The following is a 24964-nucleotide window of genomic DNA, read 5'->3' as shown; positions in this document are numbered from 1 at the left end:
CTGTCAATAATGCATGTCTCAGCCTCACACACTTCACGGATTTCGACATTTGTGCACCTATCGTACATTGTTTTACCACGCATTTGCCCGAGGGATCGCATTTCGACAGCATTCAACCTACTTTCATCATCATTTTTCCAATTCCATACTTCGCTCCCATACATTAGAGTTGGAACTAGAACTCGGTTGTGAACTGATAGTTTAGCCTCCTGCGATAAACATTTGTTTGCCAAAGTAGATTTTAGTGCACCGTTCACCCTGCTCCCGGCACTCACCCTCCTTTAAATATCTTTCTCGGCCTTTCCGTCCCTAGTAAACATACTTCTCAGGTACACAAATTTTTCTACCTGATTCAGAATATCTCCGTTCACGCTGATCTCTCATTTAGTTATATTTTCATCTAAATTAATGCTAAATACCATTTAAAAATTACGTACTAGTTGGATTGGTCCCTTTTAGCCACGAAAATTTTGTGCATACAAACCGTTTTAGAAAAAACGATAAAGAGCATGAACCATATAGGTTACTTGATTAAATCAAAGGAGGTCTGAAATACACATCGTTATAAAAGCACAGTAACAGTTGAAACAGTCGTGGAAAAGAGTCGACGAAGATCGTGATGAATAAAAAAGGGATGCAGATTCTTGCTGCAGATCAATCCCGGAAACCAAAACCAGATGAATTTCTAAGTGAAATATATCTTTTGTTATTAATCTACTTTGATTTTTATTACTGTGGGAAGGGTTTTCAGTTGAAACTAAACAGGCAACGCCACACTGTTGGCGTCAAGAGGGCAGTGGAGGGAAATACTTCACAAGTACTTCAGGTTCTCGTGAAATGAGGTCAACACAATATGGAATGTAACTGTCCGCGTTGGAAAACAAGAACAAGCACCACTTGAGCCTACAAATATTTCATTTTCCACAAAATTCCATTTACGTTTGGTAGAGAGCTAACGGAGAACATGCACCTTACGTACTACGCACACAATATTGAAGTTGAAAAAAACAGCTTAAGCACAGTTAAAGCGTACGCTTTTTAAATTAAAATGTTAGACCTAAAAATTGGACTGAAAAATGATTAAAAAATACGATTTCTACCGACGATATAAAAAAATATATTATCCTGGCCTCTTCAGAATACAGCAATAAATAAAATATAACAATATTTAGAGACCAACATTTTCAATTAAATCCGTTAGTATTTCACCTAAAGAGACTTTTATCTAATCTTAGACTTTTGTAGTTGGATGACCTACTGTCAAGCTGGTGTCGCGGGTTCGATTCCCACCAGTTGCAAGAAAAAAATATATTTTCTCAATTGGTCCGGGTGTTTTAGTATTTTCATAACCTCGTCCTATATCCCCTCTTTTACACCTGCTGACAAGCCTCTAAAATAGAAGGATAGCGGGTTATAACTTTTAAAAAGTGTATGTATATAATAACTTACTAATTTGAGCATAAATTAATAAATAATAATTACACATAGTTATAATATTTTTTTGATAATTATTTTGTAAAGATACAGCTTGATTTTTTTTCATTATTATTTGTATTGAAATGTCTGGAGTAAAAATTGGTCGTAGGTAGATAGGCACATTTGTGTTTGAAATCAAACACAAATAAACCTTTCTTCTTCTTCCCATATTTCCATCATTCTTCACATCTTTTCTGTCCCCCGGTTTTTTATCAATGCTTTACCCGTTATCGAGGCTTTGACGTTTGTTTATCTTTTTTGTAAGTATTGATGTACTTTAATACGATTAAAAAAAACTAAAATTAAAAATAAATTTATTGTTGAATTCAAAATATCAAATTGTTTGACATTTGGTATTGCAAAATTTAAAATTGTTAATTGTGTATTAATGCGATTTAAGTGAACTAGCTGTGATGAATGTAATTACCACAATCTGGAACACGTCAGAGAGAGGATAACGAAAGATAATTTGAATTTGTTTGATCAAATTTAATAGGATAGTAAATTTGATTGTTCTATAAAATAATAAGACTTTTCCATTTGTATAAAATAATTTCATATCGACGGCCATCCGTGTATGAATTAAATCACCCCTCATTAAAACAAAACCCTTGAAACTTGAGCTAGGAATATATTGTTACTCGGCCTATAGAGAGTTAGATTATCTGATTGTTAAACCATATGCTCGTTAAATAATAAATTTAATATTCAAATAACCCGTCGGGATACTCTTTTTTCAGATTCAAAGTAAATTTTACATTTGTATCTACATCAATTATTTCAAATCAGCGGGTTTTAGATACACAGTTAAAATAATGTTATTTATACAAAGGCTTATAGTTTTGTTATCTTATTTGTTTGGTATTTGAAAAATACACGTTTTTAAAAATGCCCAAGATTATCTTTACTCAAAATGTAAAGGCATGCATTATCGCTATTGCATTGAGAGTTCTTTCTTCAAATGTTTAATAAAACATAAACAGCACTTTTAAGAAACTAATTTCATTCGGCTATGTTTTTTCATTCTATAATTTGAAAACATTAATTCATTTCAAACGGTTACATTATTTTTTATTGAAAATCAGTAAAAAACCGGTTTGCGTTAACTTAAAAAACTTATTTTTATATTCACTCTATTGCTCGTCAACCACCATGCTGATATGGATTTCGCGACTGTTTTTAATATAAAAACGTAATTGAAAAAAATATTTTTATAGAGCTTCAACTTCTATGTATGAAAAAATTGATTTTAGCATTTTTTTGTGTAATAGAGTTGAAACCTTAAATTGTGTAGGTAAGAGTATTCGAAGAATTTTGCCTGTAAGGAAATATCGGAAAAAATGTATTATAACACGTTTTCTGCTTATTAAAATCCGTATTGTATGGATCAAAAAACTGTTAAGATGTTAATTTAGAAAATACTATCATGAACCTGTTTATACACAAGTTGATTAAAAATTTTATAAAATAATTATTTTCAATTTTAGTCATAACTTTCATAGATAACCCGTGCGCGCATGCAAATACTATGTGAAAATCAAAAAGGCGGCCGTCAAATACACATTTTGAAGACGGTGTAATCTGATGAGGACTAATACATTTTTGAAATCAAAATTTGATTAGTTTTTGGTTTCATAATCTGCGCATGCGTACGCCGAGTATTGTGTGGATAACGCATATTTCTTGCCTATTACTTATTGCGCACGACGCAAATTTCTTGCCTGTCACGTATTGCGATTTAACACCCACAAACAGAATTTAAGTTGAAATACGAACCGTGAATGGTATAACAATTTTGCACTTTTTACTAAACCGAAAAGCTTTATACGCAACAAGCCAGCACAATGCCTTAAACGTCATTGGGTCAAAATGAGTGTCTTAATACAATATGTATTTATAAATAGATGTTTAATATATTTTTCACATTTTAATTCTAGACCTCGGATGCAAAATTATATCGCATATATGCTTGCGCCACGTTTAACTATGAAGGTCGCGTAGTTGAATAAAAATTTACAGCTTAAACTCGGATCAAAATGTTAAAAACTATACATGGATAAACATTCCCTCTTCTAAGGCAATCTGGTACTGACCGTCACCACAAGTGCATGTAATTTCTGTATAGCTAATTATTTATTTAAGTTATTGCTATTGTAAATTTTGGGTTCTTGCACCGCGCTATTGTCTAATAGTTTTTAAGTTATTATAACCCAACGTGTCATTGTGCATGACTATTCAAGTTCAAGTGCCAGGTTTAATCTAGCATCCCATATAGCTTGCCCGTGAAAAAACATCTAACAGTGAAATGGAGAATTCCAGTATAAGGTAAGTGCATGTTTTTATTTTGTATTGGAGTTTAAACCAGTGTTTACAACGCAATTTACAACCATTACTAAACCGCGCAGAGACATGTCAATCGTGCACCTACTTTTTATCCGGTAATTCAATATAAATTATGTTAAAATTTTCGAAACTAGCTTCAACATTTTTTTGATCAGAATTTTTTTTCAGATTTCCGAACAACTTCTCGTTCAGTTTTTTGATCCGTATTATACGACCTTAAGGCTACGTTTGCAAGCAGACAAAAACACGTCCAAATTATGTCTACGTAAGGAATGTCGAACTTCTGAAAATTCGTGAGCGGTATTTTCTATCCCCCGCTTATAGCTTGTCCCCTACACGTAATACTCTGTACCCTTCGCACTGTACCCGTTATACGCACGTTATACCCTATAAAAGTAATATCTGTTCAATTTAGTCTCTCGTGCGATGTTCTCAGGAAATGGATAAGGGACAGTGATGAGAAGAAGGCTCTCTATTTTGCGTGCTTTGAAGAAATAAAGTCGAGTATTATGGCTGAAAGGGAGGAAAAAAAGATCCACAAGGCCATTAAAAAGTAACAAGTGATTACACATTATACCACACAAATCGGATAATGGCAGTATTATGCTACGTATAAGTTTGCAAAGAAGAATATAGAGAGCGCTACATATGAGATATCGTTCTAGAATATTCTTGTTTAACGTTTCAAAAAAAGTTCTCTAATATAAAAAATAATAAAATAAAAATAATATTACTTCTATTATTAATTTGTATAATTGTTTTTATAATTTAAAAAAACACGAAAGGAGAATGTCAATCTAAAGAACTTTACAGCTTTATTTGAGATGTAAGATACCTATTTTTTGTTATTTTTTCATAACAATGCATTACTTTTTTTACTTTCATTTTTAAAAGCACCGATTTCTAAATAAAAATTCCTAATTTTTCAAAATCTAATAAAATAGAAATTTTGGTATTAAAAATTAATATTCAGTATTTTATATTTTTTGTGGATTTTTCGTCAAAGATTGAAGTTTTATTTTAGCATTAAAAAGATTTTCAGTCAAAATTTTTATCTTATGAATATTCCGGTAAGATTTTTCGATTGAAGTAAAAATCAAACAAAGCAGAATTTTACCAAGGTAAGTTATCTACCTAAAGTTGCCAAAACGTGAACACAAAGTAAGGAAAGAGTTAACTTAGTTTTGTCCGAACACAAATTTAAAATTATTCACTAAATCGTAAAATCCTTGAAAAAGTTGGAAAAAATCGTATTCCCGCTGATATAACGTCTAACAATCTGGCCTTTGAGGTCAAAATTTGTCGCACCCTTAGGCCAATAAAGTTTCAAAGTTTAGTGATTAAAGGATGCGATAAATCATCCCAATTCCCGATAGGATTGCTGGTCTAATAACTTTATAGCTGCGACAAGGAATACGCATTATGGTGAAATAGGAAGTTATCGCTCCGTATTGTCGCTGATCACCGTCGCTCTATTTTTTCTCTGTTTTTATTTTTGTAAATTGTTCCGCGGTGCCTTCATTCGTCTCCCAGAAACCCTTTAATATAAGAAGATCCATCATGTGCAGTTTCCGCTGGCTGTTTTGGTCCAGAAGATTGATTTCATGTTATATTAAAAGCAACTGTCGTAGATCAACCTACCGTACTCTTATGCTCGTATTTCTACCCTTTTACATCTTGGCCATTACGACTACAATGTTAAAAGTAATGGTTTTTTAAAAAAAATAATTTATGAAAAGAAAAGAACTGTTAAAACTTAAAAATATTTAGAATACTAAAAAAATATATTATACTTACACAAAATGGAAAATAAATAAGACGTTCTAGAACTACCTTCTATACAAAAGAATACAGGCAGTTGTCTGAAGAAATACCGAAAGATATTAAATATTAAAACCGTTAAATATAATTCAAACAAAATGCAGAAAGTTTGAAAATTTATAAGGTTAGAAATAAAATAAGAAGTAAATATACTGAAATAAATATATTTGTACACGTAAAACTAAAGTGTAAATATTAATAAGATTACTTTATAACCTATATTTTCATATAAGTCATGTCATATATAAGAATACTTATACACTTCTAATCCTTTTCAGTTGAACATTGCGCATACAATTTGACATTATACATTGTTGAAAGCATTCATTTTTGTTTACCAGTCTTAAGATGCTTAGGGGGCGAAAGCGTTAATTGCTCAAATAAATAAGTGGAAGTGTACCAGGTATTTTAATTTGAAACATAAATTATGGAATTCCGTTTTCATTAGGTAAGTAGTCATATAAAAATTTGCACTTACATTTAATAAAATAATAGTTTTTGCGTATTTGCTAAAACGTACAAAACAGTTTACCAAAAAAATAAGGGCAAATCAATTCATTTTGACGCAAACGCAACAATGATGTAACATTTGATATTTGCCCTCATCCTAAAAGTAATCTTGTTGGACGTATTTAAAGCAGCAGCCGTACATCATGAGTAATATATTTACACAAAACATTCTAGCGTCTTCATTTAAATACAAACTAATATTGGGTTAAGCGTAGAAAATGATTCAAGAGTAGCGCTACGTAGTTTAGGCACTAAACTTAAAGGTTTAAAAGTTTTCTATTTTCTAGTATCCGAGAGATTTTGCTCGCTCACATCTCGATTTAAAGAAAATAATTTACTTTAACTATGTATAAAAGCGTGTTCTTATACGAAGAAGTTCGTACTTACCGAAAGCTTTGTAGTATGTCTGTAAGGTAACATGGAGTGCATGCGACAAGTGGAACACTGCGTGTATTTGAATTATCGATTACTATATAACTATTAATTTTATGTGGCAATTTATTTATCTTCGTTTATCCCTTGATGGCTTGATTCGGTTTGTCACACATTATTTTTAATAAATACGAAATATTTGTTTAGATACTTAAATAAATAAAAATAATGATTATTTTTCTTCCTTTTTATAAATACATATTGATTAAAACTTGTCTAGATTTAGAATATTACGTAATTATAATTGTCTTTTTATCAAAATTACAAATTAAAATAATTATTCATTTATGACAGGCGTCGTGGCTCAGTAGTTAAAACGGTCAACCGTAAAACTGAGTGTCGCGTGTTTGATTCCTCCGAATTTAACTCCTATGGTGTTTTTTTCATCATTTTTTCCTCTATTTTACACTAGCTTACAATCCTTTAAATATATTGGCAAAGCTTGTTGTTCCGTTTAAAAACGGTTTTTTGTTAAAAATTATCAAACTGATATCTTCTCTTCGTTATGTATTTTTTAAATTATTTTTGATAAAATGAACCAGTAACTACGCTTCACTAAATGAAAATAAGTTGACAAATTAAATTCGAGGAAGGTATACAGATTATTCCTTTTAAGGCTGTAAAGAAGTAAAATAATCATAGCTTTATACAAGTACCTACTAATGTAACTAACTTCAGTCTAAATTACAAGAAATCTGAATCTGCCGGTCAAAAAGTAATTATATTTTAATCACATTATAAATTTAATTATTTTTTTAGCGGGATTGCCTTAGGTAATTCTTGTTTTATATTTAATGTTTATTTACCTTATTTTTAAATTTCGCGATTTCGAAAGGATGGCGAAATTGTATGATTTCCGTCCTTATTATTAGACGACAGCCTATATGATATATATGTATATTGTATTTAAGACCTATTTGACTAAATAGAGTATATTGCACTGACCCCGACTTACCTAGTACACACAAAGAGCGTCGCTACACTCAGTTGGGATGATCGAATGGTTATTCATTCAGTTTTATTTCCACAGATTTTTCTGCTAAGCTGAACATTTTTCAAACTTGGAGAACCTAATCCGAAGGAACAGTCTTGAATTAACTCCTTTCATTCGCCATTCGCCGATACCGAGCGGAACATACACATGAAAGCGATGAAATTCGCATAAAATCGCGGGGAACTACATCAAACGCGAATTCGATTCGAGTTTGATCGTTTTCAAAGGATGGTACGATTTTTGTCGAGGATCTCGGATGTAACCCGCACTTGGGAGCCTATCTTCCGTAAACGAACGCAATTCGAAAGGCGCACCCTCGAATATTCGAGTGCTATTGAACGGAATAATGACGGGCCCAGGCGAAGCATTCTACGTCTGAGGCCCCTCAGAGATCAACGCCTTGACTTTGTATTGAGAGCATTTGAATAAAGTCTATTGTGAGAGGTCATAAAAGTGTTTGAATCAACACAATTATAATTACGCTCAAAAGTTAAATATTATTCTTATTGAGGTGACGGTTAAAAAGATTTCCATAAATTATCGTATTTATTTATTTATAAACGCACATAGAACTTTTTATCACAATTTATACAAATATTATATAGGTGGGTAGTAATAAAGGTGTTTGACAGGGTAACAAATGATGAAATTGGGCGAGAGCGTAAATCTGAGTGGAGTATAATTGATAAGATTTAGAAAGGATCTCTGAGATGGTTTGGTCACGTAGAACAAATGGACGACAAAAGAATGATAAAACAACTATAAGTGGCAAAAACGAACGGTAACGTAAGACGAAGACGACCAAGGAAGACATTGCATGATCAGATAAACCAAAATTTTAAGTCTGGTCATGACAAAAACAGACAGAACCGAAGGGCATGTATGACAAGATGTATAAATGTGGAAGAAGCTAGGAATGTATGCCAGGATAGACGTGTGTGGCGGTCCATTCTCTCTGCCTACGCCTATGGGGAAATGGCATGATGGTAGTAGTAGTAGTAGTAGATCAAGTCCATTTATCCTGATATATATTTGAATTAATGACTTTTTTTCAAAGTAAAGAGCCTTGAATCAAATTTAATGATGTTTTCACTGCAAAAAATTGTGTTTTCAAAGTAAATGAACGAATTAATAATTATAATTGGGTGAAAAATATAATATATGAATTTTTTATTGATATTACAAAATACAATTAAGAACAGGGCCCCTGTAAATGCCTAGTTTCCCTATTTTATATTCAAAGGTGTTCTTCAACTTTGTTTTAATTAGTTAAATATGCACATGACTCACTATTATTGTGAACATTTTTCTTATAAGCATTTAAAATTTTGATCTCCAATCAAAACGATTATTGCAATCTACAGAGGAAATCAAAAACCATTATACTAATCTGTTATTAACACTTAACATATGAATCTGTTTCATTTATCCAGTAAAAATTGGAGCATTTAACTGAACTGCCAAGTTTTTACAAAATGTATCAAAAATATAATAAAAATGATTTGAAACGTCACAGACTCAACTACTTTGAAACGTCACAGACTCAACTATTTTGAAACGTCACAGACTCAACTACTTTGAAACGTCACGTTATTGTGAACAATAACCACTCATTTTCGAGAAGGGGGTCTGAAAGTCTAGGCATTTACAGGGCTTATGGCCTGTCATTGGCTGGTTTAAGTTTTATTTTCATTTTAAAGAAATAATCTGGTTGGAATCCACCGAAAACGAATGTTGATTGTTAAAGTTATATTACCAACTTTTTTATATACAAAAAATAAATATTCTCAAATTTTCGGTAGTATATGCATGCTCCTTGAATGCAGTTCAGGTATAAATAAACAAAATCAGCAACTCAAATTTGACAAAACTTGAACTTTATCCTAAATAAATAAATAAAAAAAAAACAATAATAAATCTCTTTACATAAAAAAAACAAGAGTAAAAAAACTAATTACTCAATTAAGTAAAGTGTTTTTTTTTATGTATTTTTATTTTCTTAATCTTTGTTATTATTTTTGTCTTAAATTGTAAGATTCAAAATGTCTTGTAATTTTCTCAAACTTAACGGTTTGGGTAGGCAGGAAGAAATTGCCTTAAGGCAATATGCCCGCCCTTATATGTATATAAAGTGTGAAAATAAATAAATATATAAAATAAAATAAGTGCGCATTTGACTTATTTCCAGGACACAGGACTTAATCATAAGTGGCGAGGTATAAAATAAATCTTAATCATCAATGTTGTGATTTGCAAGCCGCTACATGGCTGGGATAAAAATTAATAATTAGACCTATGATAATGCAAATGACTATGAAAGAAATAAAAATCAGTCTAGTTAGTATAAGTGGGACACAAAGTTGACTTAACTTGACTTAATATCATTTAAAATATAAAATAAAATAATTTCTTTCAAAACACGAGTTTAATATAATAACTCTACTAGTTTCAGGTATTCTGAATTACCCATCATCAGGTGTAAATATAAAATGTGGGAAAACATTACAAAGTGTTTTGTTTAAATAAAGTTAAAAAAGTTTTTCTATAGAGTAAATGTAGAGACAATATATAATTAAATTTATTTTAATTTATTATACTGACTATGCCTGGTTAAAAAAATAAAAAGATTTTCCATAAAAATCAGTGAAATGACATAAAAAATATGACTAAAATTAGTTTGGCACAAGTATTATTTTATTTTAACGGTTTTGGTTCATTGTCAGTTTTTCAAAATAATAATTTTATTTAATAAACATTATCCATTATTTAAGTAAATAAAGTATCAAATCTTAAAAAAAAGTACATGCGATGTTAAAGTGTGGCTGAACGTAAAACAATATTTCTACCTGTATTTTCATGAGCTTTCTTAGACAGACAGCTGGGAAACTTAGTAAATGATCTTGACATTAATTAATGAGTTAAAATAATAGACCTAATGTAACATGGGACATTAAGATACGTATTTAAGTGCTGCTTTATAAGTAAAAGGGCCTCCTTGATAAAGTTTCTCTAGAAATATTACTTATTGGAGGAAATTCATATTGATTATACAGACTAGAAACTATTATTCTTTATTAAGTGGGGTCCCTAAAAACACGGTGTTTTGTTACATCTCTACAAAAATACATATTATACCTAATTAACACGTTGTGAACAGCGGTTTAATTTATGAGATAACATTTGATTTAATATGATAATTTAATATAAATTTAAAATTTATTTTTTTATTATTTAAAAAATAAGTTCAAGTAAAAGATCTGGTAATTTTATTATTATTCAGAAATTTTTTATTCCTTACAATTCAAAGTTACGTCATTTACATAACAAATATTTTTTAACATGACTAATATTAAATATAGATATGATTAGAGATAAACAAATGTCAGATCGATGAGGACCAAATCAGAGTTTCAATACTCCTTTAACGTTTTGAGAGCATTAAAATATTTCAAATCAATTTGAAAAAATATGTAATGATCCACGCTGTACCGTGTAAAATTTTTAACAATATTAGATAAGTTTTCTTGAATAAAAATCAATTATAGATTTTAAAAAGATTTTTTTTAATACTAACTGCGCATGTAAATATTACATGCAATAAAATGCTTAAAAAATCATTATAAAGATTATTCACCATCAAACAATAGAAGTACCCGTTTACGCACATTAAGTACATCACTACTTTCATTGCTTGAGGTATCCGGACTCTGTGTTATATGTTCATCCGAATTTTAAAGCTTACTGGATTTCAACAAAAAATATGTTATGGATAGCTGTAACTGTTTTCTCGTAAGTACCTTCTATGATTCTTCTTTTATTCAGTTTCAGTTACAATGGAGATAGCCACCTTTGTGTTTTAATGTTACAATTACTATATAACTATTATGCATGATTACACAGCATCTATGCATCAAACTCCGGTGACAACTGTCATGTCAAGTGGAGGTGATACAGTTGGCTTAACCATGCACGCGTATGCCTCTTGAGAGCCTTAACCACGCACCCTTCTTTACAAGGCATCAGGTTCTCGACGTCCTTGGCGTCAACTGCTGACTGTTTTTCGGCAGTAGGATAAACATGCACTGATTAGATTATGAAAATATTTTATGTGGTCTGAGAAATAGTTGAAAAAAAGAGGATGGGATGAAGTGATGGGCGTGAGTTTCATAAGTTTAGGTTGACCATTACAATAGAATATTTTTTTCAACTATTTTTCAAACAACATCAAATATTTTCATAATCTTATCAGTGCATGTGCTTATTAAAATGCATGCTGTGCTATTAGTTTTACATATTTGTGCAAAAACTATGGTGAAGGTGTGTAGTGGGTTTTGCATGTTGGTTTTATTAGTATCCTGACGAAGAGACGAGTGTGTCTCGAAATCGGTATACAAAGAAAGGTCAGTAAGTGGTTATTCACAAATATTAAATAACATTTATTAAAATGCTTGACCACAAAGTCAATGAATTAAATATTATTAATATTGAAATGATTTTTTAATTTTCTATAATTGACTTTTTGTATAGGTGGTTGGTTTGGATTTCACTTGGATTTTGCTTTAGAATTTCGGATTCGTGAGCAAAATAATGATCTCACTAAGGTTTTGATAGGGTGTTACCAAAATGTGTTGTGGGTATACTTCTGGAAAGTGAGATATTTGATACATTAGCTAAGACTATCTGCATACCAACTGTAAGGCAAAAGTCAAAGCTTATAATCAATTGTCTAAAAAAATAGTTGCAATCAGTAGCGTTAGTCTGGGAGAAAGCCGAAGTTTCATTCTTTTCAACCTCATAATGGACAAATAATAGAAGTAGCCAGCTTAGAACTGGGTTAAAAATGGACAACAAGGTCATCAATCTAATGTGTTATACATATGATGCGGCAATAGTGGCTGAATTTGAAAATAACTAACTACGCATGTCATTCAAATTCCATTTTGTAACACAAAGGTGAAATATGTAGATTTCAGTTTCAAAAACAAAAAGTTTAGTCACAGCAAAAAAACCTAAAAGGTGTACTCGTATACTAATTATCGACAATGAATCAATATAACAATTCGCATACAGATATTAAGTAGTTGATATATCCAGCCATAATGATTTGTACAATGAAGTCCGAGATCAAGTCAACAAAGCCTCTCAAGCTTCAGGATGTCTAAAAGACATCATATAAAAAAATAAAAAAATGCGAATTGAAAGCAAAGTTAGAATATATTAGACATGTATGAGACTCATCTTGACATATTCAGTAAAAACACAAGCGGACACCACGAGAATGAAGAACCTGCTAAGAACATCAGAGATGAGGGTCCTAAGAACAATTACCAAAAACACTTCGGAACAGGGTCGGAAATAATTTTATACGAAAAAATTGCGAAATCGAAGATTTTGTTCACTTAAGTAAATCCCGTAGATTCAAGAGAGACCACATAAACAAAATGAGCAACGATAAACTGGTGTCCATAGCAGCCAAAAAATTGCCTTCCGGACAGCACCCCCTAAACGACTGAAGGATAGTTGGGCCTCATCACGGAAGACCGAGTAGAACAGATAGTTAGATCTAAAAAAAAAAAAGAAGTAGAATAACGATTCTACGTCGCCATAGACTAACGGATCATCGTATTCATAGCGATAGTTGGAAGACCAAGCTTCTTTCGATCCCGATAAAATATATCACTCCATCGGGAAAATTCTTATTGGTAAACGAAAACTCTTATTACTCTTATAAACGACAAAATCAATTCATTACCTAAATAATTTCTCCCTTATACCATGTGAGCGAACTGTGGGTAAAAGCTAGGATATTATACCTCGATCACGTTGCTGGAATATATTACCTACGATCTAATATTCATTATAGGAATCAAATCATTCTATAAGCATAATCTAGCGTCATTGTTGGCTTACCCAGTCATGTAGGACGGTAAAGGATAGTCTTGACTATACTGACTGGATCTGAGGCTTTGCAGTTTAGTGGTAGTGCAGTTAAATGTACCGCCTTGTATTGTACTGCTGTTTGGATCATTTGTACGCAAGACTGCAGATTATTTGGTACGTTAAGTTTGATTCCGATAGCCAAAATCGACAAGAATCACAATCGCTAGCTAAATGCACACCGAAATATTAATACACTATCGTTGTTGTACTTATGGCGATTAATACTGTGAGCTCAATAAATGACCGTCAAATAAAAAAAACACTTGAATATTTGTTAAGAGAGTAACTGAGTTCAAAGAGTAAAAAAAATATTTAGGTCTTAATTTTTGAATGATGTCTTAAATTTTGAATTTTTGATGAATTATTTTAAGACATGTAGAAACCAAAAAAGCAAACTGTAATGCAAAATCATACTATATTTTTAAATTCAACATTTTCTTATAGTGAGTTATTAACAACTCGTAGAAAATGGTCTTCAAAATCGAAACGTTTGATTAAATCATAAAAAAACAAATGTTTACTTTTCTAAAAACATAAACGTTTTATATGGGGAATTGGAGCAAATGTAATTAATTACTTGCCTTTATTAATGGAAAAATTTCATCATAAAAGAAATATGGTACCATCACCAGGTAACTTAATGATACAGAATACAATAAACGTCAACTTACTCCCGGTTAAGTCGGCCGCAACAATGATTAATAGTAAATAAAAGCTTAAATACTATACATAGCGAAAACATTATTCTCAGTCGATTTTTATCCTCTCCGGGACACTTAGGCAAAGTGAGCCAAGTGTACGTTTTGTAAACAAGTGTGCGTGAGACGTATTCGGGGAAAGACAAACATGTGTGGGTAAGTGCGTCACGACGCAAGTAAAGATACCCTTAGACCTGGACCAATATTACAATGAGAAGGTAATTTTTTTACCGATGTTTGATGATATAGTGATAATGAAGTTCCCCAAAAAAATAAACCCGAATGAAGGTTTTTCAATAACAAGAACCAAGTAACTGACAAACTAGGATAAACAGCAGTTAAAAGGGATGTTACAAATAATAACAAAAACACTCATTTGGAAAACGTACATATTTGATAAATTGCAGTGTCAACAAAACTTGGAATTAAAAATAAAAGTTTTTGCTTAATAACATAAAACGGTTATCGATGACACATATAAAAAAATATCGTTGTTTGCATCGATAAAAATCGATAAATATTTTAGTTTTCAGTTGTAATAAAGGCCCAAAGTGATACCAAACAAAATGTCACCAATATGTATATTAACTCTCCGAGTATTTTAAGTTATATTCTAAGCCTGCAAATATTTTATTAAAAGTTTACGGTAAGGATTTTGTTGATAAAAGATATCGACGTTTGAAGTTTGTACATTTTTTTACATTATGCTAAGCTTCGCTAGATTAGATGTTTCAATACAGTTTCAGATTTAATATAAGCGGTGTATTTCATAAAATGGAAACACGTATATTCAACAAATATAATATACATTAGTCAGATAAGCATTTTTTTGTATATTTAAAACAGATAATACAATTGATATCAAAACATTATATATTCACATATGTACACACAAGAAAACAATATATTATTAAATGTTAAAAAAAAAAATTGAAATGTCAGTTATACAAAATAAATACGATTGAAATTTTTGTTTTATAGCTTTAAAAATCATAATTAATTAAAAATGCAAAACAATGCAAAAGCTGGGAAAATTTATGGGAATTGTAGCGTATCCGTGAGGTGAAATATACAGGAAAAGGTGCATTTTTTGAATTCGGTTATGTCCTGTAGGTAAAACAACCTTTTGATTTCAAGTTGAATGCAGATAACTCTGTTGATCCAGAATATTTGAAAACTCATTTAAAAAACAAAGAATTTCCGGGGCGTTCTCAAAAGTGTAAATTACTGCTGCGAACGAGCATTACATTACGTTATTTCAAGATTATTCAATAATCTTCCGAAATCCACTGTTCACACAGAAGGTCTACAAATGAAAAAAAAAAATCAAAAATATACTTATTTAGTATTTTATAGTAAATACGTAGTATAAAATGTTAAATACTTATGTGCAATGTGTGTAAAACAAATCTAGAAAAGTTTCTATACTTAGTAAGTAACTAAAATAATAACATGTATGTTTGAATATAACTGATAAACTCATTTCTGCGGCACAAAGGAACAGAAAGTTAAAAACAATAAGTTTGGAAAAAAAATATATATTTAAAAAAAACAAAAAAACTTCGTAATCTTCAACTTCACAAATTATATTTTGATAAATATTTATCTCAATTGTTATTTAACTAGAATTTGAGCAATTAAAAAAATAAATTTTTAATGAAATTTAATTTAATTTAAGTATTTGTCATAGTTTTTAAGGTAAATGCGTAGAATTATGCATAAGTTAAATTGTGACGATAAAAAACAAACGTAGCTATTTCTTACAACTTATTTTTGATATTTTTGATTAACATGACTGCTGATGTTGTTTTACATAATATTATTCAGTTTAAACCTAGCCATCTCTTTTGTTTATCCTAAGAAAACAGTTTAAAAGCAATAGAAACTCGTACTGTTATATAGATAACTTAATAACAAAAAGTCGATTTACTCTGTTTTACTTACGATGAAGATAGCCACTATTGTTTTTTAGCGTTACAATTGATGGAACGTATATTTCATCTAGCTCAGGAATTGTGGTCAATTGCAGTTAAAAAACATCTCCCAAATAAGTTTTAAAAGTCACTATATATGTAGGCAAAAAAAAAGTTACCAGATATTTAATCTAACCACAATATTAAGATTTTGTCAAATACATTTTCTAGTTTAACACTAGGCAGGCAATAAATGGAGAGTAGACATTAAAAAAAAATTTAGAAAACACAATAAGTTATGAAGTCTAAATGAGAACGCAGTAAACGAGTTGATCAAGAAAATGCTTTATCAAATTTCATTTGAATATCAAGACCAAATAAAGGCATTGTTCAATTGCTATTTATAAATACAAGACTGGATTTAAAAAAATCCCAATGAATGCAATACAATTTAAAAGCCTATAATAATTGTCATTTGAAGAAAAGCAAAAATTGGTTTTTAACCAATCCAAGCATTCACCGGTCCCTACTAACAAGCAACGTAGACCAGGCAATTTCAAAATACTTTGTCTTCTTTTAATATGGCTTCCTAGGACTAAAAATATAGATAGTTAAATGACAGGTAGAGAAGTAATCAAGACACAAAAGGACTCCTTCCGGTAGGGGTGGTTTTTTAACAATGCCTTAGTATAACTTACAGCCTCAATAAGCGGATGTTAGCAATAGAAGGGGGTTGATAAAAATCTGGAACATTTAAAAAATTTTAAATCTTGAGATAAAAAATAATGAAGAGGAAGCAATCAATACTCTGGCTATAGAGAGCATTTTTTTAGTTAAAAACTACCGAGTGAACATTTTAATTTTAAAATTTTACCAATATTAAGATAAATTTTCAAAATGGATTATTTTTATCATTTCACAGGCATTTTCGAGATCTTTAAAATTAAAATTATTGATTACTTTAAATCGGTTTGTATTCAAAAGTAAACATAACGATTTTTTACGAAATTACGTGACGTGATTTTAAATTATCAACACGTATTTAATCTTTCTTATCTAAAAATGTAAGTAAGTATGAAAAATTATGTACCTATAGTAAAAAAATGTTTCAAATAACTCCATAATTAGAACAATCGCCTTGTATTTTATAAATAACTAGTGGACCTGACAGACTTTGTCCTGCCCAAACGTTGGCTTGCCTGCTTTTAGCTGGTTCCGCAAACAAATTTTCCACCTGCCACGCCGGGTCCAATTGTGAATCTCCACCATCCAACTCAAACACACAAAAAAATTCATCAAAACTTTAAAAAAAAATTTTGTTCAAAAAACTTCTTTTTTTTTCTTGAACCAGATCCTTAAAAAAAAAGAACAAACGTTATTTATTTTCGCCTTTTTTGAGCTATTTATATTTTCGTAATGAAGGTTAGTTTTTTGTTATATTTCCTCATGTGATTGGCTAAGAGTCCTTATCGTGCGCAAATCAAAATCGTACAAAAATTTCTGCTGTATGGCATACCAAGGGAAAAAATACAGGAAAACGTGTTAATGACGAAAAGTCAGACCGCGTTTTACCCTAACCCCCCAAAAATTATGACACTCAACTCATACCCAACGTAAATTCAGTCATTTTTTAACCGCCAGCCCGCTTGTGCGTGATCTTGGCATTTAATTCGAAACCAAAAGAAATGAAAAGAAAAATGACTGACTGTGTCGTAAAGGAATGCAAAAACTGTTCGGATACAAAAAGCCCTTTCATTGATAAATAGGTACCTAGGTACTTGTTCATGATTGAACTCCAAAACTAAAAATTATTAATATCCAAATATTTAATTAAAGTAGCCACCTAAGTTCTTGTTTATGGTTGGATTCCAAAACTGATTGAATGAGAATCTAATTGGTATCCACAAAAAGCGAATGATGTTTGTAAACATTCAGAAACAAACTTTTTTTATACACAAAAAACAACATTCTTACATTTTTTTGTAATTGCATTCTCACCAAATGCAACCCTGGTAGGTCGATGAATGAAACATTTATACTCCTAACTTTTTTTTTACAGCTTAGATATAAAATATTATCTACAAATACGCGCAGCTCAAAGATCTACATTTCACTGAAAACCCCACGTAAATCGGTTTAGCCGTTTAGGATGAGTTCAGTGACATCACAAGTGTAGAAAAATTATATTTATAAAGATAATTATATTCTTATTAAACAACCATCACTCTTTTTTCCGGCAGGATTTGAAATAAATATCTTACCGTATCTCTGTCAGCCTTCTTCAGATCAAGGAGCAAGATCTTTTTATTTTTCATTTCATCGAGAATTTTAAGTTCAAATTTTAGCAAAACAAAAAAAAAATGCTTCACAAATTCCTAATTTTTCACACAAGTTTTTGAGCATGAATACGATGCGAAGGCATTTTTTAAAATTATTTTATATATGGGAAACCAACGGTCTAGATACATACAAACAGATATAGTGTATAAACTCAGAACAAATGACAGATTTCTACAAAGTGTACAAAGTTAGTAAAGAAAATATAATACATATTATAAAAATACTATTAGTTTAAACATATGAAAATGTTATTTTCAGATATAAAATTTTTAGAAATCAAAGAAAATAAATTTAAAAAAAAAGTATCATTGTAAATTGTGGTGATTAAGACAAAGCTGCATTAAGAGAGAATAAGAAGGGGAAAGGAGACGTACATGTTTATTTTTATAATGTCTATTAAGTTACAAAATGCAAATTTACTATCAATTTTAAATCAGAGTGATGTTTGTGTAGTCCAGGTTCATTTTGTATTGTACACTAAAAAATATTACGAAAAAATTCATTTTTAACATACGATGTTTTACTTATTGTTTCAGAAAACAGGTGATACCATCTACAAATCCTGGTTAATACCAAATAGTCAATTTTAATAACTAAAAGGTCAAAAGACGTTATTTTTTAATTGTAAAATAAGTAATATAAATGCTAGGAATATTTAAATAGGTATTTTATCGTATCTCTCTTGTTACCATATTGAAACAACCCCTATTTTGTCTACCTTGGAATGACAAAAGAAAGGGTTGACATTATTCATCTCATTAATTACAAAATGATACAAAGATAAAAAGATAGGCAGTCGGTTGGCGGTACAAACAGGAGGGTGGGTTCTATAAGACGAACCAAATTTAGAAGTTATATTACCTTTTATCTTCTTCGGGTAAAAATTATGAAAGGGTTGAAACCATATTTTCTAACCAAACTTAATTTCAAACCTTCCTTGATAAATTACGAAAAACCTCTGTCAATATCTCAATTTTTTCAAATTTAAGACGTCTTTAGAAATTTTCATAGAGAAGTGGCTTGGTAGCTAAGTGCTGAAACGTTACCTGAATAACTGAGGGACACATTTAAAGTACCCTCAAATACGGTAAAAATGTTTGAGCAGTATCAAAACAAGATTTTCATTTAAATACAACGTTTTAATACAGCATCGTCAGGTGTTTTAAAAATGAGATTGGATTTGTTTTGGCACAAGACACTTCATTTGAGGTGCGTAATTTATGCATTATTTAACCTGGTTGTGGTTCCGAGGCTAGTATCTTGGACCCACGGCTAAAATGTCCGTGGTTCGAATCCCACGCTACGCCACTTGATTCCTATTTTTTAATAGAGAGTTATTTACAACTCGTTGAAAATGGCCTTCAAAATAAAATATTTGGGTAAATCATAGGAACGCAAATATTTTTTTTAATTAATAAAAAAAATAAAACGAAAATAAAACAAAGCATGATAACAAAATCTTTGTTGCCCAAGATGTATTCGATATGTATGTAAATATAAAAGAAAAGTATGGCTTAACGGACCAATACTTTGATAATGTATTTTTTCTTTTCTAAAGCTCCCGCGGAGTATGGCGTCCTTTCACATTTTTGTTGGAATATTTGCATAAATATAATTCAATGTATACAAAAGAAAGAATTGTTAAAGGCAAGGCCCTTACAATTGGGTTAAAAAATCCCCAGGAAACAAAGAAACGGAGTTGCCATAATGAGGGGGAATGTGGGCAACGTGGCATCGGGATAACGATAAATCTATTAGCCCCTAAATCATCACACCGCCACCTCACTCCTCTGTACTCTAGAGAATTTTCCTTTTTTATTGAAAATTTTTAAATATCGTGGTTTTTTCTATGTTAAAAAGAGGCAAATATTTTAATGGGTAACACTTTTACTGACTCGTGTCGAAAGTAAATAATGGAGAATCAAAATTGAAGAATGCCGAACGAATCACTGGAGAACGTATTCTTATACATGAAAGTTTATTTTGTAACACAAGAAACAGTTTTTTGTCATAATAAACTATTTTAAATTTCGTATCCAAACATCAATAGAAAAAAATATGTATGTTGGTGTTGAATATAAAAATAATTTAAAGAAACTATGGGTGTGGATGGTATTTAATTACGAACAAACTTCAAGACCAAATATAACTTTTTAAAAATATTTTTTTTTATTTCAATGATAAACCCTTGCGGGTTACATATATTTAGCAAATTTTTTTTACTTTTGTACACATTCTACAGTAAATGATAATATTTTTTAAGTCTTTTGTAAAGGTAGTCTGAGTCTATTGCATAGTTTTTCTGGGAGTTTATTGTATGATTTTAGTTTGAAAAAGGATTTATCCACAAAATGACTCTGCACATGTACATGTAATCTTAATTATTTTTTTAGTTTTCGTACGTATTCTTGATTTAAAAACCAGTTTTCCAATCCTGAAAGTATACATAATAAATTAGTAAACAGTCTTTATGACTGTTTGGAATGATCTCAAAATTGAAATACTTGGGTGTGCTTAGAAATGTACTATATATGAGGGTACTATTTGCAAACCCGGCAAAATACATCTTTCTTTATTTTGAGCAAATCACAAAAAACTGATACAATAGTTAACTTCAACTTTTTTTTTAAACTTCAATTTTGTATTATAATCAGTCAATATTTTATACATAAAGATGATTATGTCAAGAAAGAGTAGTGAAATAATAAATTTAATTACATACATTCCAATTTTACAATACTTAATTAAAGGTTGCCATGTTTGCAAAAAACCCGATAATTTAAAAGTCAAGTTCTTACAAATAAAGACATATTTTTAACTGACAATGTTACAAATATTGTAAAAATTGTATTCTGAATGTGTTTCAAGTAGTACTCTCATATATGCCTTAAGATTTGAAAAGTATTACACCTTTCGAAAGTTTTGTCGCTGTTTTTTACTTTTTTGCTTCTGTGATTACAGTAAGACATTTTTTTATGAAAAAGGGGCTAGAATCGTCACAGGAAAATCCGTTTTAAATCTTATACACAGTTTGTAGTTTCAAAATTAAGTCTTGTTACTCCACGTGGCGCAATATGCTGCTCTTACAAGAAGAAACAAAAGCAAAAAAATGAAACGAGAAATATCAGGAGTAAGCTCAAGATTTAATTTAATTTTCAACTTTTAAAAACTTGCGTATATAAAATAACAAGAGGAAACGAAAGTGGTGGACGTAGACATAGTCTACAGAAGAGGGCGAGAAAGGGAAGGTAAAGGGAGGGAGTTATAAGGACGGAGGGGGTTTCCAGAGGGAGCTGCCAAGAGATTCGAAGAATTTATTTTCACGAAGGCTTGACAAACAATGAAGGTAAAAGAAATTGTTTTTGTATGTTAATTCGAAATGAAAGATTTTTTTCTCGCCAGCGCAAAATGTGGAGGATTATCAAACGAGTTTTATGGATCTCCGATAGAGTTCCGGTGTGACGTGACGCTTTGATTTATTGCTGGATTTACAATTTCATGTTACGTTTACAGTCAATAATTTGTTGAAATGCATTGAAAAAATACGTATTTGGAGATTCGAATATTCCAAATCAATCGGTTTTTCATTTGAATTTACATTATTTTGTCAATTCGAAATGTTTAAAATTTATCCAAATATTCAAACCGAAAAACGCAAAAGATATTTGAAAAAGTATTATTGAAAAAAAAATATTGCAAAGGAGAGATTATCCCTACGTAGAAAAAGAGCAACCTCTTAAGCTGTATTCATTTGAGAAAAGTATGTAGAACGGAGATGGACAGTAAATGCATTTTTTAAAAGTTTAATGAGTAATATTTCATATTTGTACCCATCAGTTTTTTTATGTTCTCAACCATGTTATCAAATCTTCGATAAACAAATTTTGTTTTTATGCCTCAATGCGTAGAATGTGTACATTAGTTAATTCGTCTCAAAATTTGGAGTTATTTGTGATAGATCTTCTCGCTTTTCATATATCTCTCCGCCACTTACACAGGCTGGGATAAAAAAGGATTGACGTGGCTCAGTTTTATATGTATATCGTGTTTTATTTAAAATACTGTAAACCATTATTTTGTTGTCTATGCTTATTAGCTAAGGCCATAAATATAATAAATATACGACTACTTTTATTTTTTTGGAATAAGAACTATTTGCGTTCTTATGATTTACCCAAATATTTAATTTTAAGGGGCCATTTTCAACAAGTTGTAAATAACTCACTATTCGAAAATGGGAATCAAGTTGGGGTAGAGTGAAATTCGAACCACAGATCTTTGGTCCGTGAGTCCGAGACACTAGCCACAGGACCACAAATCAATTCAAAAAAATCAAAATCTATGAACAGGTATAACCATCGACAGGTAAGTTATTTAAATATAAAAGTTGCTTAAATGATTCTCTTTTAATTAAATGATAATTATCTATTATACGGTATAGAATATTTCCGAAGTCTCAGAATTATTCCTAATACCATCCAATGGTTAAAAAATACATAATTGAAGTGTTTTTGAACTCGACTTTGTCGTTGAAAAAAACCCGTTAAATATTTAAAAGGAAACATATTATGTATTGCTATTTATGTTCTTTTACTTATATTTTCATTTGTAGTAATAAAATTTTGAAATGTGTCGTCTGCACGGGTTAAACACAAATTATTATGGCATGTTTTAATACCTATTATTATTGTTAAAATAAATAAACATTTTACAACAGAGATGGTAAACACCTTTGAATCAGTTTGTGATTTTGTGGGTAGTGTTGCAGACTCGCAGATCAGAAGTCCGGAGTTCGAATCCCCCTCTACCCTAAAATTGAATCCATTTTTCATCCTATATGGAAGTTAAGGCTTATGACCTGTCTCTGATAGGGTGGAATCAATTTCCTGTCTCCAAGCATTTAGACCTACTCAAAATATTGTTGATATAATCAAAAAGTTTCATTTAAAATTGGACACCTGAAGCGTAAGACCTTTCCTTCTTGTAACGTCCGAGTATGTTTGAGATGCGCTGCGTTTTGTTAAGCAATGTAGTGTTCTATGTATACTGGGTGCTATTAGGTTTGTAGTGGCGTTTGTTTGGCGAAAGGAAAAATGGATAATTCAGCCCTTTTCGTGTTTTTTATGCGATCCGGTGTCTATTCGATTGAATATTCTAGATCTTATTCATGCAAATACATTTTCATAAGAGTTTATTGACGGAATAGATGCGCGAGCGAGAATGGAATCCGAGTAAGAAACTCCGCGTTGAATTTCAACCCTATAATAAACCCATACAATGATCGGTGCGCGCGACATGAAGGTAATATCGGATGGTAGAAGTGAATGGGTTCACCTGCATTATGTAGGAGAGTGTTGAGTTGAGTGACTAACCCTCTGGCGCACCTTTCAAATCTCTGCTCACTCTGAGACGATCTAACAGCGTGATGGAAAAAATATGTGCCGTGTTTAACAACATAGGAGAGCAAATCTATTTCCCTTAACGTGTTGTTAACATGAACTAATTTACTGTGTACTTTCTTTTAAAACATGTTTTTGTAAATACTTGATCGTATGTGTACATTGTTATTGGCAGTTGTGCTGTATTGTAAATTTAAATAAAATTAATAAATAATCAAAGCAGGTTTTTTCAACCACGAAACTAAATGAAAAATATATCTCCGTTTTAATCACTGGGTGCGGTTAGGGAAAAAAATAATGAAAGATGACGATGCACATCAATATTATATAATCTTTTTCCTCTTATACATAAAAAATAATATAATACCATACTGTACTAATAAATTGTAATAAAATTTAAAGTTACCTTTTTTCCATCGAGCTCATGTGTGCCTTGCGCCAGTACTTTATCTACGCTAGATGGATCCCCAAAAGTGATGAAGCCAAAACCTCTGAAAATATAAAAAAATGAATTATTAATTTATTTTAGAAAAAGCCGAAAATACAGTACACACATACCTAAATGTTCTTATATTGACTTTGTGGTCAAACATATTCCTAAATGTAACTAAATAATTATTGAATAGAAGCACACATTGACTTTTCTATGACAAGTGGGTTTTGCATGTTAGTACAATTAGTATCCTGATGAAGATACGGGTATCTCTCGAAATCGGTAGATATAGAAAAATCGGGTAGTGGTTACATGCAATTATTTACTTGCATTCAATAAATGAATATTCATAATAATAATAAATACGCAACTACGTATTTTGTTTGTGTAAAATTACAATAAAAATACGCACACTGGTTTTAGAAAATGACCGTTCCTTGATAATTTTACAGTAAATGCATAAACAGTTAATGTTTAATACAAAGAAATAAATAGTTTATTTATGTAGGATCTTATAATTTTTCATCTTTATTGTGTAGGTTTATTTATATTGGAGCACTTAAATATTCTGATTTTATAAATACTTTTTAAAAATACCCACACCCTTAATCTTTTTTTGCGAATAATATAATGATGATAATATTCACATACATACGATAATATGC

At 30.6% G+C, this 24964-nt stretch overlaps 1 protein-coding gene across 16 annotated transcripts in view; it reads right to left on the bottom strand.

Moving 5' to 3' along the window:
• Positions 1–24353, bottom strand: part of Rbp6 (RNA-binding protein 6) — a 456688-nt gene extending 432335 nt beyond the window's left edge. For all 16 annotated transcript variants that reach the window (XM_088224410.1, XM_088224415.1, XM_088224421.1 and 13 more), the window contains exon 1: positions 24273–24353. The gene's annotated coding sequence lies outside the window, so the exon portion shown is untranslated. The remainder of the gene's footprint in view (positions 1–24272) is intronic.
• Positions 24354–24964: the final 611 nt, after the last annotated feature.

This window comes from Micrasema longulum, unplaced genomic scaffold (assembly GCF_059751315.1).
Source record: "Micrasema longulum isolate JH-2025_06_02 unplaced genomic scaffold, ASM5975131v1 h1tg000283l, whole genome shotgun sequence".
Lineage (NCBI taxonomy): Eukaryota > Metazoa > Arthropoda > Insecta > Trichoptera > Brachycentridae > Micrasema > Micrasema longulum.
The sequence above is the reverse complement of the archived record's forward strand: the minus strand, read 5'-3'. Positions and strand labels throughout refer to the sequence as shown.